We start from the raw sequence: 12938 nt of genomic DNA, 5'->3' as shown, positions 1-12938 counted from the left end.
AAAAGTAATAACTGCTGACATTCACTGTGTCCATCACCTGCCAGGACCAGGTCAGGTCCTTTGCGGGCATCATCTCTGCCCCTCTAACCTCCACCACTGACCTCTGAGTAACTGGCCACTAGGCCCTGTTTCCTACACGAAGAAGCCAAAGGAAGCGTGAAAAAGTTAAGGAAGCTGTCCAAGGCCCGTAGCTAGGATGTTGTCATGATCTGTCTTTTATTAAAGCCCACGCTCTAAGCCAGCCCCATTCTGACTCCCTATATAACGGAGGGGTGGGAAGGACCTTCTAAACTGGGGAATCGTGTGAGTCAGGGTTAGGAATTCACAGCGTTTGATGTGGGGGGTGAGAAGACGCCGCTGGAGTCACGGTGCGTGCTGGGAAACAGTAAGAGTGACGGTGGAGACGGCAGAAGCCCTTTAGAGCTGGGCAGAAAAGCTGCAGTTACCTTCAGGACACAAGGAGGATCTAACATGAACGTGGGAGGGAAAAAAAAAGTAAGTTACTGGGTGTCGGGTGAGGCGGAGGCCAGCAGCATAGCAAGAAACAAATGTGATAATTCAGCGGCAGTAATGAGCGTTGGTAAAAAGCAGGGAGGGAAGGAGAAGATACAGCTCAGCACTATTTCTCAGAAAGGACTTTTTTTTTAATTCCAATTCCAGCGCAGCATCTGGTTCTGCGTTGTGTACAAAAAATACAGAGTTTAGAATGCAAGCCGTCTTCACGATTAGTTAATGGGAACTTGGATGAGTTACTTTGCTGGACCACGTCTCCATCCAGGAAGGTGTTGGAGCGGATGATCTCTTCTTTGCCTTCTCGCTCTAGGGCACCAGGACGAGCTGCTTCTCTGTTTTAAGCTCCAGTTCAGAGCAATGCAAGAGATGTCAGCATCTATTTCTTTAAAGGCATTAAGATTAAACTTCATCCCCAGTGCATGGTACCACGTTTGCAACAGAGAAAATGCACAAAATGATTTCCTAAATTGAATTGAATTGAATCAAGAAATCATCAAAGAAAAAGAATGAATTCTAGGCTCATATCCAGAGCTGACGCAGCCTGAATGCCGAGGAGAAAATGTTCAGAACCTGCCCCTGTTTCCTACTGTCCTGCTCACTTCCTCAGCCAGGCCTGTTCCAAGTGCAGTCCTGGACCAGAGTGTCAGCACCCGTGAGGGCTTGTTGCCCATGAAAATCTCAGATGCCACTGCAGAGCCCGAACCAGAAAGGCAGAGGTGACCCCCACGGGTTTGGGTTTTACCAGCCCCACAGGTGATGCTGAGGAACACTGAAATTTGAGAGCTGTTCCTCTTCTTCTTCTTCGTTTTTTTTTTTTTTTTTTTTTTGCTTTTTAGGGCTGCACCCTAAGCATATGGAAGTTCCCAGGCTAGGGGTTGAATCGGAGCTACAGCCGCCAGCCTACACCACAGCCACAGCAACACCAGATCCGAGCCACGTCTGCAACCTATACCATAGCTCATGGCAATGCTGCATCCCTAACCCACTGAGCAAGGCTGGGGATAGAACCCGCATCTTCATGGATCCTAGTCAGGTTCATTAACCAATAAGCTATAAGGGGAACTCCCAGAGAGCTGTTCTAAAATACCCTCAGGATCTATAGTAATTAATTATGGCTCAGAATGGGATCCTAGACTTAGAACCAGAGTTTCTGATTAAGACAGTTTAAAATCCAAAGGTGACTAAATAACTTACACGTAATACAATCACGTGACATATATAGACATATCTGTATGCGTATGTATATATATAGTCACTCTAGGCTTTCTTTCAAACTGGAAGTCACCTCACGGCCCTAGGCAGCAAAGCTATACCTGTGAATATTCTAGAACCTTCCAAATCTTCCCAGGCGCCCTGTACCCTCTCCAAGAAGCAAAAGACAGAACAGCCTTATCAGGAAGGCGTTGCTCGTGATCTTTCTAAGCAAAGCCATTGTATGAGGTACAACAACATAAAGGAGATCTGAGTGGTTGCTCGCTTGATTTTTTATTTTTTTTATTTTATTTTTTGCCTTTTTGCCATTTCTTGGGCTGCTCCCACAGTATATGGAGGTTCCCAGGCTAGGGGTCGAATCGGAACTGTAGCCACTGGCCTGCACCACAGCCACAGCAATGTGGGATCCGAGCCCGCGTCTGCGACCTACACCACAGCCCACGGCAACGCCAGATCCTTAACCCACTGAGCGAGGCCAGGATCAAACCCGCAACCTCATGGTTCCTAGTTGGATTCGTTAACCACTGCGCCACAACGGGAACGCCTTGCTTAATTTCTTTAACCAGGAGAGATGCTCGTGTGTAAAGGCTTTGCTTTGCAGCTCTCTCTACACCCTGCTTCCAGCGCAGTGAGGCAGAAGAGTGTCAGCTCTGCGAGCTGACAGACACGGGTCCCAAACCATGGTTCGGTCTCTCCTGGCTGCACAACCTCAGGCAGATTCCTGAATCTCTCGGAGCCCGGGTCCTCCTTTGAAAATTACATAAGACACCGTGGTCGTCGCAGAGTGTCTGACACAAGGTCCGAACCATATGTGCAGTTCCTTCTTCCGTCTTCAATTTGTCAACAGTTTTTGCTTCGAGACCCCTTTCCCAAGCCCTAGAACCGACACAGAAAGTAGGCCCCCTCCTCCCCGACCACGGTGTGAAGCGGAGGAAATACCCATTTGGGGAAGTGAGTGTCCAAGTGTGTCTAAGGCTGATTCCCAGATGCTCCCGCCCCACATCCACCCACAGGGAAAAGGAAGAGAAACCTCTTCCCACAGCAGCGCTTTCTTCATTTGCCGCAGAAAAAGGATCGCGGTTCCCGGAGCAAGTGCAACCCAGCCGAGCTGGGAGGCTCTCGGCCACCAAGAGAGCACTTCCGGCGCTTCAACAGGCCAGGCCTCGGCCTTCCTCCTTACTGCTTGTCTGCAACCTACTATTTTGCGTTAAGTAAAATCTTCTCTTTTTCACTCTACAGCCTACACTGCAGCTCACAGCAACACCCGATCCTTACTCCACTGAGCAAGGCCAGGGATCGAACCCACATCCTCATGGATACTAGTCAGGTTCATAACCCGCTGAGCCACAACGGGAACTTTCAGATCTGTAGTTACCGCATATTTTTCCAAAAAGAGATGGGGTGGGGGGTGGGATAGGGGTGAGTGGGGTGGGATGATTTTGCATTGACTATGAGCCCTCCATGGGCTAAAAATAGCTGGTTTCATTTCATTTTCACGCTAGATATAATACAAAAATAAACCCCACGTGTATTTCTCCGCAGGCACTACAGGCGCGTAGGTAAAGCATTATCAAATTAGATGCTCTCTAACTGTAACTTATTTAAAGTTACAGAAAATTCAAACTCTTGATGTTTATCCCTCCTAAATCTTAAGAATTCTTCCTGCATTTTAGGACCAAAAATCAAAAAAAGAAAAGAAACAGGCAATGAAAATGAAAGGCCTCTTGATTTTGAATTTGAATGTATTCTGCCCAGGTTGCGCGTGGGGTGAGGCCCACAGCACCCCACGTGTCCCACAAGGAGGCTGGTCTCTATCACGGCCAGGCCTTCCTGGCAGCCTGCCTACCCGCAGGGACAGGGAGCTGGCTCCCGGGCCACCGCGCACCCTTCTCAGCGGGTAAGCGGGACCCACACTGGCATCAAACCAAGGAAAGCCACCTTCTCTACGCAGCTGTGCCTTTTCCTTTCCTCTCACAACCTGCCATCCATCCAAGTTGATGCATTATCATTCAACAGGAGGTCTTTCTTGTTTCTGAGGATTTCTCTTAATCACTAATCATTAATCCCGTTTGGCTACAAGCTTACCAGGGCAAAGCAAAATAGATGTTCTGTCATCACCAAAACAGGGAAGATGGTAGGGTTGTGGCTGCTGTTATTTGAGTTTATTCTATTTGGCAACTGTTTGGGCTTGATCAGCTTACAGAGATCTTTTTTTTTTTTTCCTTCTCCAGGATTCCCAAAGACATTCCTAGTTTCCCAAAACAGAACCACTTATTATTTCAGTCTGCGTTAGTACCTTGGAAACCAGAGACATTTGTTACATCGCCCTTTACAAGCGCACTGAGCAACCGCTACGCCAGGACTGATGTTGGATTCTCTTTGTGATGGTGAGTCCTGCTGACACACATAATGGGTTAGGTTGATTCCGGTCAATGACTGTGAAATAGCAACTGTAACACTTGACTTAAGCCCTGCCACGAGCTCAATTCTTAAACCTCTAAGGGATACATGTCCTTAGACAGATAAACATGTGGACGCTTGTGGATACATACACGTATAGATACACAGGTATTGCCTTTATAATGGAAAGAACTGTTGTTACTAACTCTTTCAGTCATTACGTATGTAAGGTTGTGAATTCACCCACTCAAATACGCAAATGTAATGACTTTTTAAATTAAGGCAGTCAAAATGGAAAGGATTTGTATTTATTAAGCATCTATTATGGACGTGGTTTCATGCCAAGGGTTTCAGAATTATTTCATCAATTAAAATTTCACAGCATTCTTTTTTTTTTTTTTTTTTTTTTTTGGTCTTTTTAGGGCCACACACACAGCAATATGAAGTTCCCAGGCTAGGGGTGAAATCGGAGCTGTAGCTGCCAGCCACACCACAGCCATGCCAGATTCGAGCTGTGTCTGCAAACTACACCACAGCTCACAGCAATGCCAGATCCTTAACCCACTGATAGAGGCCAAGGATTGAATCCGCATCCTCATGGATGCTAGTCGGGTTGCTACCACTAGCCACAACGGGAACTCCCTACATTTCACTGCATTCCAAATCTCACCCTGGAATTCAGAGTTGAGGGACCACCGATCCAATTTTCGTGGAAGGAAAGGCACTCAAATCAACAGGGATGATGGGAAGCATCTTAGGTTTAGGATGAAGAGATCAGGACACACATTCTGCCTTGGTGATGTGTTCTTGAACTGCGAATCCTTGTTTTTTTATTAATAACTGGGGATAATAAAACCAGCTCTTGATGTGTTCACGAAGATGAAAGGAGATGAGGCAAAAGAGCAGCTGGAAAGTAAGGGCCTCAGTGTCACTTCACTTCTCTCATTCACTTTCCCCCTCCTTCCTCTCTCCCTCTAGGCTTCTCTCCTGTCTCTTACTCCACTTCTGTTGGGCTGTTCACTAAAATCAGGAAATGGTAAAACTGAAAGCAGCCCTAGTGACCATCAAATGACCTTCTTTAACAAATAGAAAGAATAAGGTCCAAAGTGTCTGGAGACAGAAACACAGTGAAGTGGTGGCAAATTTAGTAAAACAAAAAATAAAACAAAACCAAAAAAGCACCCCAGTTTCACACTCTTTCTGTCATACTTAGCTAAGGTACACAGCTAAATTAAAAGCAGTTAATTGCCACTCACCTTCCCTTCCCCCTCTCATTCTAAACTTAATGAAGAATCCTCAAACACTCGTGTGTCATGCACACTGTGACTGTACAGTCCCATGTGCCTCAAAATGCACACAGTGACAGCCTGCCAACATTATCCGCGTGCCCTATTTCACAGCTGCAGCTGCTGTTCGGATAATCACTGCTATGCAGAAATGCTGACCCACCGCCGTTGCTGGATATTTTTCAAGAATAGATGGACATCTGAATACGGATACAAAATTTTTCTATTTTGTTTAAACATTACGAGGGCCAAACACACCATCAGTTTGTGCATTCTAGTACAATGGGTTCGGGGAGGAAACAAGCAATACCACGCTCCAGGACCGTGCATCCAGGGTCTGCACACGCAGGCAAGGAATGAGGGGAGAAGAACAGACAATTCTTTTCCTCCTCCTTTCTCTTTCCACTTGCTTTCACTGAAACCGGGTAAAAAAGCTCCTTTGGGAGCTTGTCCCATCCTCTTGCCGCTGCACTCTCTGAAGTCCATGACTCACAAGAAGGTCTGAACCAAGTGTTACCCCCTGATTCGCTGGTTGTGGGACTGGGGCCCATGCGCTTTACCTCCCATACACTTGTCCTTGATTGCTTTATTCTATCTCCAAATATCTATCCAATAAACATTCACTGAGCCCCTGCAACCTTGCAGGCCCTGTGCTGGGGACGATGAAGAAATAAATAAGAAAATGGTTCCTACCTTCCCAGAACTCCAAGTCTAAAAGAGGACAGGGGTAGGTAGTAAGGAACTCTTTTTGGCCGTATGTGACAGCTGTACTGGGGGTGACTCCCTGTAAAGTGGTGTTTGCTTTGCTGACTTCCCACCACCTTTCACATGTCACATTGTCAAGAGCCTCAGCACTTAAAAAAAAAAAAAAAAAAAAAAAAGTGCAGCTGTCAGTAGTGATTAACGCAACGGCGAGACACGGGGTATGAGAACGGATATAGGTGGTTTTATAAGGACCATGTGGTTACGTGGGACACGCATGCTGAACAGAGAGTGCAGACACTTGGCCCCAAACTTCCTTTTGCACCCTGCGGATGTAAATGAGCCTTGCGTGGAAGTCTTTGCTTCCGGAATAGGAAAATCGACTAACCCGTGAAGCTCTTTATTACTCATTTCAGCAATCATCTGCTTTTCTCGATGCAACATACAAAACTGGTACAAGACACGGCAAAGGAATTTAGCTGGGTCACCCACATTAATTTAGGGCACATTTCTGTCAACTCTATGTGTTAAAATTTATGACAAAGTCAAAAGAGGCTGGGCTTAAACAAACAGCATCTCTGAGAATCGCAGATCAAAACTTATATGAGAGTTCGAGGGAAGATGATTCAGCAATTTTAATTTCAGTTAAACTACCCAAGACTATTCTAGATGAAATTATGTTCTGAATACCTTCTATCTGCTTAGTACTCTTACAGATGCTGTAGAGAGAAGATATATAAAATACATACGCCTCTGTTCCTCAAGGAAGTTGCAATCCACTTGGGGGGAGGAAGTTTTAGGCATGTGAAAAAAAGAAGTAGCAAAACCAGGCGCAGGCAATACATTGCCAAATGACTGAGGCTGATAATCAGAGAGACGTATACAGTGAGCCACAATTATGAGTGAGGGCAATAAAGCTAGAAAAAAAATCATACTCAGTGTGAGCTTTGGCAAAGAGGACCACTTGGATCAAACAGAAGAAGAGAAACAGGGATAAGACTAGAGAAGGACAGTGGACCAAAGGAGCGGGGGAGTGGGGCAGCATCAGGAAGTTTGCAAAAGTGGGATTGGACTTACATGGCTGGAGCAGAGGAATCCAGGGGAAGAGTAAGAACTAGGGCTGAGACTCAGCTGGAAGTCAGACGAGCCAGAACATGAGTGCAAAGCAAGGCGTTCAGACCTCCTTCCGCAGGTCATGCTGAGCCCCAAGTCCTTTCCGTCAGCCAAGTGATGCGAGGAACGTGGGGAGGGAGGGCAGGAGAAGAGCAGGAGTCAGAGTGAGGACAGGTATGTGGGGCAGAGGCAGAAGGCCCATGAGGCGAATCACAAGGCATCTCTTCAAATGAATGTATTCTTTAAATAGCTTTTTAGGAGCTGCTTAGTAAGGTGTGCAGGAGCTTCTGCAAGTGTAGATTACATGCCACTTTATATTAAAAACAGAGGCATTATGATCACGGACTCTAGCGTCGGCACTTTTGGAACTTGCTGGTGTTCAAGTTGGAAATTGTTTCCCACTTTTCAGAAGTCATGTTTTCCCTCGTTTCCCCCCATGAGTCCTTAGAACATTCAAATTCTTGGCATGGGGTTAAAAATGTAGATTTGAAGCCCATTGTTCACCCCAGTAAATAGTGCTCTCTGGTGCATTACTCATTTTCAGAATTTCAGGGCCCTCAGACTGGTTTCAGGGTTGATGGTGGGGTCTTTGGGGCACCATCTAACTTCCTACACACCTGTCATCAAAATACCAAGCCCAGATGGGTCAGGGTCAGCGAGGGGAGTGTGTTCAGTGTTCACCCTGGGGCACTGCCTCTTTTGGTACATCTTGCCAGCGATGAAAAGTGACCTGGCCCTTCATTCTGATGTACCATAGAGACATCTACTATCACACAGTCAGGCAACCCGGAGAGCTGCCTGGCTGGCCCCCCTCTTCACCGGAACACGATGAGAACAATCAAGCTTTCCCTCTTAACTAGTCCGTTTAAAAAAAAAAAAGGCAGTTTGATGGCTCTAGACCGGGTGCCACCCACTGAGTCAGAATCCAGGTGGGGACATGCACTGAGGTTCAGATTTGCATGATCCAGATCATAGATCACCCAGGGGTAAGGTTAAATCTAAGTGTCGCCTTGTCTGATCTGGTCCTGAACGTGACTGAACGTTTGGCTCTGGGGTTACCTGTTCTTACTCATATCTGCTAAAAAAGCAGGTAGGCACTGCAGAAGACTTTCCTGGATTCAATATTAAATCACATGACTTTATCTACGATATAACTTTATCGGACGGTAAAATGTTTAACATGGAACCATCTGAAGAGAAATGAGCTCCATTAGTAATAAGGCATCATAATTTGTAGGACTGATTTGCAGTCTTTTTAAAGGCAGACTTTAGCAGACCAAAGACCCTGAAAGACCCCTCTCCATTTCCTCATGGCCGTGCCAGACAAAATATACCCCCCTGTGCAAAAAAAGAAAAAAAAAAAAGTTGAGAAAACAAAACTTTAAAAGCAGAACTATTCATATAGACTTTGATGGCAATGTTTTATTAAATACGTCATCAAGCATTCTTAATTGAGGCCAAAAAATACACAGAAATCACCACACTTAGAAACCTCATCTCTCTAAGAGATCATCATAAATGATCCACAAAACTACCCAAGTTTCTCCCGATCACACTGGCTGAGTAGAACAGTGTGACCGACAAGCCGAGAGATGTTCACACTTCGGAGCGAGCTTCTGTCATTGGTGGAGAATGAATTGGTGGTTTTGCTCAAACACACCAAAGGTGAATAGAAGAAAACCCACACCACCACTGAAAGGATAGACCTCGTCAAGAGTCCTGGGCTGGGGAGGGGGGCGGGCAGTGTTGTCAAGGAGAAGTCCTTTCTGGAGCCGACAAGCCAGCAGAAACGTGAGCTCTCTGCACAGGTCCTCTCATTCTGCCACACTTTTCAATCTCATGCTTAACCTCTGTCCACATATTCCTGAATATATGGGAGAAGGGACACCATTTCTCCCTAAAAAGAACCTTCTGCAACAGCAGCTCTGCAGCGGTCAACAGAGCACTGTGCTGTGAAGCCCATCAGCAGAACCTTAAATACAGGCTGAGAGAAACAACAAGAAGCTACCACACACCTTAGGAACTTTTCAAGACAGTTCCAGAAATGTGGAGTCTGTGAGTTACGAATCATGAGATGCTTTCCTTACTTCTAAAGATATGTACGGACTTCCCGTGTGGCTCCAACAGGACTGCTCAGCGTTGCTTCTACAGTGGATGTGGCCTGACCCCTGGCTTGGGAACTTCCATATGCCGCAGGTGCGGCACTTGTTAAAATAAATAAATAAAGACAGTCCTGCCTTAGCAGATGGATTACATTATATAGACAGTGTCCTATAGAAGGACAGACACTAGACTCAGGTGAAAAGCTGGGCACACACTGCCACTAAGTATCTACAGCATCTTGAAACAGTTCTCTAGACCTCGGCTTTTTCATCTGCCCATTAAGGGTGATTTGTGTGTGTGTTCATAAAAAATTGAGGACTGGAACAGGTGCTGCAACAGAAGGAGGGCTGAGTGGGGAAAAGTTCTATTTAAAGTACTTGAAGTTAGGGAGAGTCTCTGAGGAAGGGACATTTAAGGCTCAACCGTGCAAGACAGGAAAGAGTGCATCCAGCAAGGGGAGGGGTGTGTTTGCTGCACATGGGTGACTCTGCATGAAGGAACGTTTTCAACTTACCACCAAAGAAGCAGTGCTCAACAGCACGCCAACCCGCAGAGCCAGGAGGTATGACAGCAAACAACACTGAGTCCGAGCTCCTTCTCTTGGCTTTTTCCTCAACTTATTCCCTGTGCATCGCTACCCGCTCCTGGGGTGTGTTCTGAGCTCTGACTCTACTGACTCAAGTGTTTTTCAAATTATCATGATCCCCAGAGATAACTGGTTTTTTAGAAAGGTATGTTCTGGAGCTCCCACCCTAGGATTTTAATTTTTATTATTTTTTATTTATTTATATATTTTTTTGCCTTTTTGCCTTTTCTAGGGCCGCTCCCACGGCCTATGGAGGTTCCCAGGCTAGGGGTCCAATCGGAGCTGTAGCCACCAGCCTACACCACAGCCACAGCAATGTGGGATCTCAGCCGCATCTGCAACCTACAGCTCATGGCAATGCCGGATCCTTAACCCACGGAGCAAGGCCAGGGATCGAACCTGCAACCTCATGGTTCTTAGTCGGATTCGTTAACCACTGAGCCACGACGGGAACTCCACACGCTGGAATTTTTAAATCGCAGTACCTGGGGGGAGGGGCCTTGGCATATGCATTGATAACGAACGCCTCAGATGACTTTGGTGGCCAAGAGAATGTGGAAACTGCTGGACTGGGCACTAAACCAGGTGCCACATTCAAATACAAACAGACCCTTGTGTTCCCTGGGCGCAAAGACTTCACCATATAGACGAGGTAATACGATACGTATACGTGAATATATCATTAACACAACATCTTAGGATACAAGGTGTAACCTATTAACGGCTGAAGATGGAGCTCAGGAGTTGGAGATGGAGGGAAATAGCAGCTTCTCAGCTGGAGTCACAAATGCCTTTCCATGAGTCACCCTGCAAAGTGGAGGTGAAGCTCAACTGCTATGAATTACATGGGCTTCATGAAGGTGCAGGAGCCAGGAACTTAGCTCAGAGCCCCAGGGACATTAGAGATGTCCTCATCAGCATTTGGGGAACACGTGTACAGGACAGACTTACCCAAATCTTCAACAACAGACCACCTGTAAGACAGAGAGGAGAGGAGAGAAAAACACAAGTGAACAGAGCCCGGAGGTGCCAGGAATGCACCTGAAACACCGCTGGAAAAACTGACCCAGGAAAAATGATCTTGGTCACTACAAACTCAGTGTCTAGGAATTCAGTCCATCTCTTCAAGCCTTGTTCTCACACTCCATCCAAACATACACAAGCCTTCATTTATAAAATCAGAACTGTCCACCACTGAGGTAGCTCTAGCCTTGGAAAGAAGAAATGCTACAAGCTGCACCAGAAAGGCTTTGGCTCAGGATTGAACCACACGCTACGTAACCATGGCTACCCATTCCTGTTTCCCAAACTGATGCCCAGATTGAGGTACTTTACTAAGAAGATTTTCTACCTGGATGCTTGCTTCATCCTTCTTTATTATCTTAATCTCCAAGGTCAGTTTGAATTTTGCTTGGACTGGATTTTCTAATCACTAGACCTGTAATGTCTTTTACTCTTTCCTACATTGATCCATCCTGCTGAACCTGACCTCAGACTTCAAGTAATACCACCTTTCTGATGTTATATCATAATGGCAATCAGTACTGGCAAAAGACATATGATCCAGCAATCCCACTCCTGGGCATATAGCTGGACAAAAACATAATTCAAAAAGATACAAGCACCTATATGTTTATAGCACACTAGTCACAATAGCCAAGACATGGAAACAACCTAAATGTCAACTGGCAGAGGAATGAATTAAGAAGATATGATACATATACACAATGGAGTATTACTTAGCCATGAAAAGAAAAAATAATGCCATTGGCAGCAACATAGATGGAACTAGAGATCATCACACTAAGTAAGTCAACAGAGAAAGACAAATATCATATGATATCAATTATATGTGGAATCTAAAATATGACACAAATGAACTTTTATTAAACAGAAACAGAGTCACAGACTTAGATAACAGATTTGTGGTTGCCAAGGGGGAGCAGGTGGTGAGAGAGGAATGAAGAGGGAGCTTGGGGTTAGTAGATGCAAACTATTATATTCAAGTGGATAAACAACAAGTCCTACTGTCAAGCAGAGAGAACTCTATTGAACATTCTGTGATAAGCCATAATGGAAAGGGATATTTACAAAAGAATGTGCTTGTTTACACAAAAACTACTTGATCTGATAAAAGAATTCAGCAAAGTAGCAGGATGTAAGATTAACATTCAGAAATTGGTTGCATTTCTGTAAACTAACAATGAAATATTAGAAAAGGATGTACAAAAAATACCTTTTAAAATCACACCAAAGGGAGTTCCTGCTGTGGTGCAGTGGGTTAAAGGATCCGGTTATTGCCACAGCTGTGGCATAGGCAGTAGCTGCAGCTCAGATTCAATCCCTGGCCCGGGAACTTCCATATGCCGTGGGTACAACCATAAACGAAATTGCACCAATAAAATAAAGTAAAATAACTAGGAATAAACCTGACCAAGGAAGTGAAAGGCTTATTTGCTGAGAACTAAAAAACATTAATCAAGGCAATTAAAGAAGATTCAAAGAAATGGGAAGACAGCTCATGCTCCGGGATTGGAATTAATATTGTTAAAATGGCCATACATCCCAAAGCAACCCATAGATTTAATGCAATCCCTATCAAAGTATCCACAGCATTTTTCACAGAACTAGAACAAACAATCCAAAAATGTATATGGAACCACAGAAGACCCAGAATTGCCAAAGCAATCCCGAGGGGAAAAAAACCAAGCAGGAATCATAACACTCCCAGGCTTCAGACAGTATTACAAAGCTATAGTCAACAAGACAGGGTGGGCTGGTACAGAAACAGACGTATGGACAAGCGCCACAGAATAGAGGGCCCAGAAATAAACCCAGACACTTCAGGTCAACTCATCATTCTCCGTATCTCCACTCTCCATCCTCTAAGTAACTCAGTGGCCCGGGATGTGGAGGAGCTTTCCTAGGGTCCATCGCCGCCTGTCCCTGTGTGAATTGTTCAAGTGAGCATCTGGCTGTGGATACCGCTAGCAGCTGCCATCCCTACAGCACATATCCCCTTC

General features: G+C 45.4%; 1 protein-coding gene across 3 annotated transcripts in view; it reads right to left on the bottom strand.

Moving 5' to 3' along the window:
* The window catches only part of LOC102166310 (uncharacterized), a 671646-nt gene that overhangs the window by 253902 nt on the left and 404806 nt on the right, over positions 1 to 12938 (bottom strand). Inside the window, exon 3 of one of the 3 annotated variants that reach the window (XR_014817251.1) lies at positions 10867 to 10889. The exons of the other annotated variants lie outside the window; for them this stretch is intronic. The gene's annotated coding sequence lies outside the window, so the exon portion shown is untranslated. The remainder of the gene's footprint in view (positions 1 to 10866; positions 10890 to 12938) is intronic. 3 annotated transcript variants of the gene reach the window in all.

This window comes from Sus scrofa, chromosome 10, assembly GCF_054392235.1.
Source record: "Sus scrofa isolate SSC_HxYL_T2T_F1_AM1 chromosome 10, Sscrofa_HxYL_maternal_Yorkshire_Landrace_v2.0, whole genome shotgun sequence".
NCBI classification, from domain to species: Eukaryota; Metazoa; Chordata; class Mammalia; order Artiodactyla; family Suidae; genus Sus; species Sus scrofa.
The sequence above is the reverse complement of the archived record's forward strand: the minus strand, read 5'-3'. Positions and strand labels throughout refer to the sequence as shown.